General features: G+C 38.4%; 1 pseudogene; it reads left to right on the plus strand.

Moving 5' to 3' along the window:
• The first annotated feature begins 878 nt into the window (after positions 1 to 878).
• LOC122488284 lies at positions 879 to 2,290 on the plus strand (annotated as a pseudogene).
• The last annotated feature ends 4,337 nt before the right edge of the window (positions 2,291 to 6,627 follow it).

A 6,627-nucleotide genomic window follows, 5' to 3' on the forward strand; every position in this document is an offset into this window, starting at 1 on the left:
ATTTCTCTCTCCTTCTCTCTTTGCCTCTCCTCGGCTTGCTTTCTCTCTCAAAAAATAAATAAACATTAAAAAAAGACATAGCAATCAAATATAATGATTCTTGATTGAATCGTGGTATGAAAAAAATGAGCTATGCATAACATTTTGAGGACATAGGTAAATTTAAATATAGAATGGGTATGAGATGAAATTAGGGAGTTATTTTTATGTTGTTGGACTGACAATACCATTGTATCTAGATAGGAGAATGTCCTTTTTTTTCTTTTTTTTTTTTTTAGATGTATAAAATATTTTGTCATGAAATGTCATAGTCTGTGACACTTTGAAACAGATCAACCACAATAATAAAAAAATATAGATACATTGATAAAACAATAAAGCTGGTATGATAAAATGTAAATGTTAACAATGGTTGAATCTAAATAGTGGATTTATAGGTGTTCATTGTACCATTTTTCCTATTTTTGTATATGTTTGAAAACTTTATAATAAGTTAAAAATTTAAAAATTATGTAAAATTGTTTTATCTTTCTAGTGAAGTATTCTTTTTATTCTTATGTTGTAACTTTCTTTATCCATAAAAAGAAATTTTCTTAAAAGTATATTTTGTCTGATACTAATGTAATTATCTCATAATACTAATGTACTATTTCAGAATACTAGTGTAATTTCTTTTGGTTAATATTTGTTTGGGTGTCAGTACAGAGGCTGCAGCGGGAGAGGAATGACCTAAGGAGAGCTCTAAAGATCCTGTCTGGGGGTGCCTGGCTGGCTCAGTTAGAAGAGCATGTGCCTCTTGATTTTGAGGTCTAGTTTGAGTCCCATGTTGGGTGTAGAATTTACTAAAAATAAATAAATAAACTTAAAAAAAAAAAAAGATGCTGTCTGTGCATGTGACCTTGGGCTGTGGCTTTTATCCTCCCTTAGCAGGCTTGGCTGGTCTCCAAAAACATTTTGTGATCATCCTTACTTGCCACAAGGAAACTCCATGCCTAACATTTGTCCTCAGAAGACTAGAACTGCTGGGGTGTCTTCTGTTTTTGAAGAGCCTATTCTTGGAGCTTTACTCTCTGCTGACCTTTGAAGAGACTAGGTATGTCTTAAGTATTGGTGATTGCTCAAGTACATGGGGTAAAGAATGTTCAAGCAGAAGAAATGGTAGAGTTTTCTTACAAGCTTAAAGGGTAAGTCTCTGAACTTGGAACCTGATAATGTTGGTGTTACTGTGTTTGGAAATGAAAACTAATTAAGGAAGAAGATATCCTGAAGAGGACAGGAGACATTGTGGGCATTCTAGGTGGCAAGAAGCTGTTGGGTCATATAGTAGGTGCCATTGGTAATGGGTTGCAAGAACTGTAGGCAAGTTGGCTGAAAGCCCCTGGGATCATTCCTCCAATCTCTGTGCAGACTGGCATTAAGTCTGTGGATAGATGGTCAACATGAGCTGGTTATTGGTGGCCAATAGGCTGGCAAAATGTCAATGATTGACGTAATCATTAACCAGAAATATTTCAATGATGCATCTGATGAAAAGAAGAAGCTGTATCATATCTACATTGCCTAGTTGGTGAAGAGACTTACAGATGCAGATGCCATGAAGTATACCATTGTGGTTTCAGCTACTGCTGATTCTGCCCCACATCAGTGCCTGACTCCTTATTCCGGCTGTTCTATAGGAGAATATTTTAAGGATAATGGAAACCATGCTTCGATCATCTATCATGAGTTATCCAAATGTTCTGTTGCTTATTGCCACACTTCTGCTGCTCATGAGGCCTATTCTAGCGATATGTTTTAACTACACTCCTGTCTGCTGGAGAGAACAAAATGAATGATTCTTTTGGTAGTGGCTCCTTGTCTGCTTTTCCAGTCGGAGAAACACAGCTGGTTATTTGTGTGCTTATATTCTAATGAATGTCACCTCCATCACTGATGGGCAGATCTTGGAAACAGAAGTGTTTTACAAAGGTGTCTGTTGGCTTGTCTGTATCCTGTGTCAGATATGCTGCCCAAACCAGGGTCAGGAAGCAAGTGGCAGGTACCATGAAGCTGGAATTGGCTCTTAATCATGAGGTTGCTGCTTTTGCCTGATTCGGTTCTGACCTCCCTGCTGCCACTCAACAGCTCTTGGGTCCTGATGTGCATCCTGAGTATCTGAAGCAAGGACAGTATGTTCCTGTGGCTACTGAAGAACAAGTGGCCCTTTGCTGGTATAAGGGGGTATCTTGATAAACCAGAGCTATTTCTATTTTATTTGTTTTTGTGGGTTTTTTTTGACTGGAGTATTTAAAAGCAAACCTTAAAAGGCCTGATATTGTATTCTAACCACTTCATCATGCTTTAAAAGACAACTTTTTTCCTTATATAACCCAAGGCCATATTGACATCTAACAACATGAAATAAACATTTCTTAAGTTGTAATACAAACTATTCAAATTTCCCTATCATCTCAAAGAATGTCTTTTTACAATTATTACTTTTGCAAGCCAGAATCCGCACAGGGTCCACCTTTGGTGATTATAGTCTCTAGGATCCCTTTTCATTCGCATAAGTGCTCCACTTCCCCTCCTTTATTTGAGTTACTTCTTGAAGAAACTGGGTCGGTGGTCTTGTAGAATGTTGCAGTTGCATCTTGTGTTTAATTTGCTTTTCTATCCTCTGTATTTCCTGCAGTCTACAAGTTAGCGCTAAAGACTTGATTAAATTCTATTTTAGATTCCTTTTTTTAAAATGTATGTTTGTTTGTGTGTTTATTTAGTTATTTACCTATTTATTTATTTATAGGTAGAGCACAAGCAGGGGAGGGGCAGAGAGAGAGGGGAACAGAGGGTCCAAAGTGGGCTCTGTGCTGACAGCAGAGAGCCCCATGAGGGGCTCGAACTCATGAACAGTGAGATCATGATCTGAGCTGAAGTTGGACGCTTAACTGACTGAGACACTCAGGCACTCCAGTTTTAGGTTCTTGACGAGAATATACTATAGGTGATGTTACAGACTTCATATTATTTTATCACCTCAAGAGCCACATAGTGTCAGATGGCCTCACTTTTAGTATGCTTAAGGTGTTCATGTGGTGACGCTGATTCCTGTCTGATTGTAAAGTTTCCCAACTATCTTTTACTTAATGATTTTGGTATCTTTTGTTGACCACTGTCTGATTCATTTGAAAACAATTATGGGTTGTAAGATGGTGATTTTATGACTTAATCATTCTGTTTTCATTTATTAGCTAGAAGTCTTCTGTAGAGAACTTTCTTACATCCATAAGGATTATTTGGTTACCTTGAAATACTGTTCATACCAGAAAAACAGGACAGATCTTTAATTATTTCCTTTCAACTATCCAATTTTACAGTAATGTGTTCATTACCTAGCAACCTCCATGGTGTCCAGGGTCTTTCTCTTTTTCCTTTTTTGTTTTTCTTAAAAAAAATTTTTTTAATGTTTATTTATTTTTGAGAGAGAGAGAGAGAGAGAGCAGGGGAGGGGTGGAGAGAGGGAGACACAGAATCCAAGACAGCCTCCAGGGTCTGAGCTGTTAGCACAGAGCCTGACGTGGGGCTCGAACTCACCAAGTGTGAGATCATGACCTGAGCCAAAGTTGGATGCTTAACCGACCGAGCCACCCAGGTGCCCCTCTTTTTCCTTTTTTTGAATAGCACTATGAACTCATAGCTTTACACATTAAATGTGTTTCTATTGGTTGCAGTTGTTAGACACTCAAATTATTCTATTTTGAGTGTTAAGTGGGAAGCTTTTGAGGCTTCTGTATTTGTTTGATATGATAGTATTATCTTTTGATTGCCTCTTTGTTTTCTGGCACAATAAGATATCCCAAGATCAACTGGTATATTTCTTGGATTGACTGTACAGAAAATGCCAAGCCCTTTTAGTGTGAAATGATGTTTTGAGGCCACAGTATGGGATTCTTGTTGTTACTGAATTATTATTGCTTCTTGGCCTTTTCAGTGGACAGAGCTAGAAAATAAGTAATTTTAATGTTTATTTATTTTTTGAGAGAGAGAGCATGAGCAGGGAAGGAGCAGAGAGAGAGGGAGACACAGATTCTCAGGCTCCAGGCTCTGAGCTGTCAGCACAAAGTCTGACGCAGGCCTCCAACCCACGAACCGTGTGATCATGACCTGAGCCAAAGTCGGACGCTTAACTGACTGAGCCACCCAGGCGCCCCACCACGTTTTTTTTTTTTTTTTAACTGAGCTTTTTATGCTGAACATTAAGTCCCTGACAGCTTTAACATAGTTTCTTAGTAGTAGTATATTAAAATATACTTTTGTTGGTTTCAAAATAATAATTGTTGCTATTAACAATGAAACTACTAAATGAAACTAGATAATTTAAGATTGTTTGCCTTTTTAAATTTTTTTGTCTTAAAAATATATCCCAGTCAGAACTGTATAGTCAAGGGGTGCCTGGGTGGCTCAGTCGGTTAAGTGGCAGATTCTTGGTTTTGGCTATTGTCATGGTCTCAGGGTTTGAGGGTTTGAGCCACGTATCTGGCTCTGCACTGGCGGTGTGGAGTCTGGTTGGAATCCTCTCTCTCCCGTTCTCTGCCCCTCTCCAACTCGTGCTGGCTGTGTCTCTCAAAACAAAAAAAAACAAAAAACAAAACTGTATAGTCAAAATATTTTGTTCAAAGGTCAGTTGGAATAATTCTCTGGTTTTTTCACCAAACTGATATACCAGGTAGGCTCATTTGTTTCAGTTTGTTTTCAAATTCTAGATATTGGTTTTTATTTTCTTTTTAAATTTAGTTTTGTATTTTGCTTGCTATCTCCTTCTTGAAATATTTCTTTTACTTGTCTTCCAGGACAATACCTTTTCTTGTGTTTTATTCATTTATTTTTTTTATGGCTTATTTGGGCTTCTATTCAGTCTCCTTTCCTGGTTCCTCCTTCCCTTCCTGCTTTAAACTTTGGACCTCTCCTCTATTTAAGTTCACGTCCTAGTGAACACATCTTGTCTCATGGTTTTAACACTTGTTTTCTTTAAAATTTTTTGTTGATGTTTATTTATTTTTGAGAAAGAGAGAGAGAAAGAGAGAGAGAGAGAGAGAGAGAGAGAGAGAGAGAGAGAGAGAGAAAGACAAAGCATGAGTGAGGGAGGAGCAGAGAGAGAGATACACACAGAATCCGAAGCAGGCTCCAGGCTCTGGGCTGTTATTGCAGAGTGCCACGTGGGGTCAAACTCATGGACTGTGAGATCATGACCTGAGCTGAAGTCAGATGCTTAACTGACTGAGCCACCCAGGAACCACATACACCACCTGTTTTCTGATCACTCTCAAATTTATATCTCCTGCCTGGACTTTGTTCCTGACTTGCAGATCTAGATATCCAACTTTTCATTCACTATCTGTACTTGGATGTCTAATAGTTTAAACTTAACATGTCCAAAAATGATCTCTTTTTTAAGTTTATTCATTCATTTTGAGAGAGAGAGTGAGAGAGAGCAAGCATGCACATGAGCAAGGGAGGGGCAGAGAGAGGGAGAGAGAATCCCAAGCGGGCTGGAACTCACAAACCAACCGTGAGATCATGACCTGAGCTGAAATTAAGAGTCAGACACTTAACCGACTGAGTCACCCAAGCGTACCCCCCAAAGTGAACTTGTGATTTCCATCCAACTGTTTTCGCAGCTTCCCGTGTTTCAGTAAACGGCAACTCTATCATGTTGCGCAGGCCAAATATCTGGAAGTCATCCTGACTTTTCTCTCTCATATTCCATAACTGTTCCATCAGTATATCCTGTCAGCTTCTCCCTTTGAAATATATTAAGGATTCAATCAAGCCTCCATTTCTTACCATCTCCACTGCCAGCACCGCCCCCGACTAAGGTGCTATAAATTCACCAGGATTTTTATAATACTCTCATAACAAGGTCTTCCTGTCTCCACCCATGCTTCTACTTCATGAACTATTCTCAACTTGGCAGATAGAGCTGTTCAAAGTCATTTCTGTGTTCACAACTCCCCAGTATATTCCTTCAAAAATATTTGGGTTTGGAGAGAGTAGATGGAGGTACGTGAAACAAAGCTGGCCATGTATTGCTAATTATTGAAAGTGGGTGATAATGACACTAAATTCATTATACTCTTCTCTTTATTTCTGTATATATTTGATAAATAAAAAAAAACAAAACTCTTCAAAGGCTTTACAATTGTGTATAACTGCACTTATATGGTAGCCACTAGCCACGTTTGACTATCAAGCACCTGAAATATGCTAGTCTGAATTTAGATGTGCTATGAATCTAAAATACACACTGGATTTTTTTAAGTTTATTTATTTTGAGAGAGAGATGGAGAGAGAGAGAGAGAGAGAGAGAGAGAGAGAGAGAGAGAGAGAGGAAGGGCAGAGACGGAGAGAGAGGATCCAAAGCAGACTCTGCTGATAGAGTGGGGCCCCACCTGGGGCTCAATCCCATGAATCGAGAGATAATGACCTTAACTAAAATCAAGAGTTGGTTGCACAACTGACTGAGCCACCCAGGTACCCCTACACTAGATTTTAAAGTCTTAGCAAGAAAGAAAAAAATGTAAAGTAACTCGAGTATTTTGTTATATTGATTACATGTTAGATAATAATGTTATGGATATATTGGATAGA

Source organism: Prionailurus bengalensis, chromosome A2 (genome assembly GCF_016509475.1).
Source record: "Prionailurus bengalensis isolate Pbe53 chromosome A2, Fcat_Pben_1.1_paternal_pri, whole genome shotgun sequence".
NCBI classification, from domain to species: domain Eukaryota; kingdom Metazoa; phylum Chordata; class Mammalia; order Carnivora; family Felidae; genus Prionailurus; species Prionailurus bengalensis.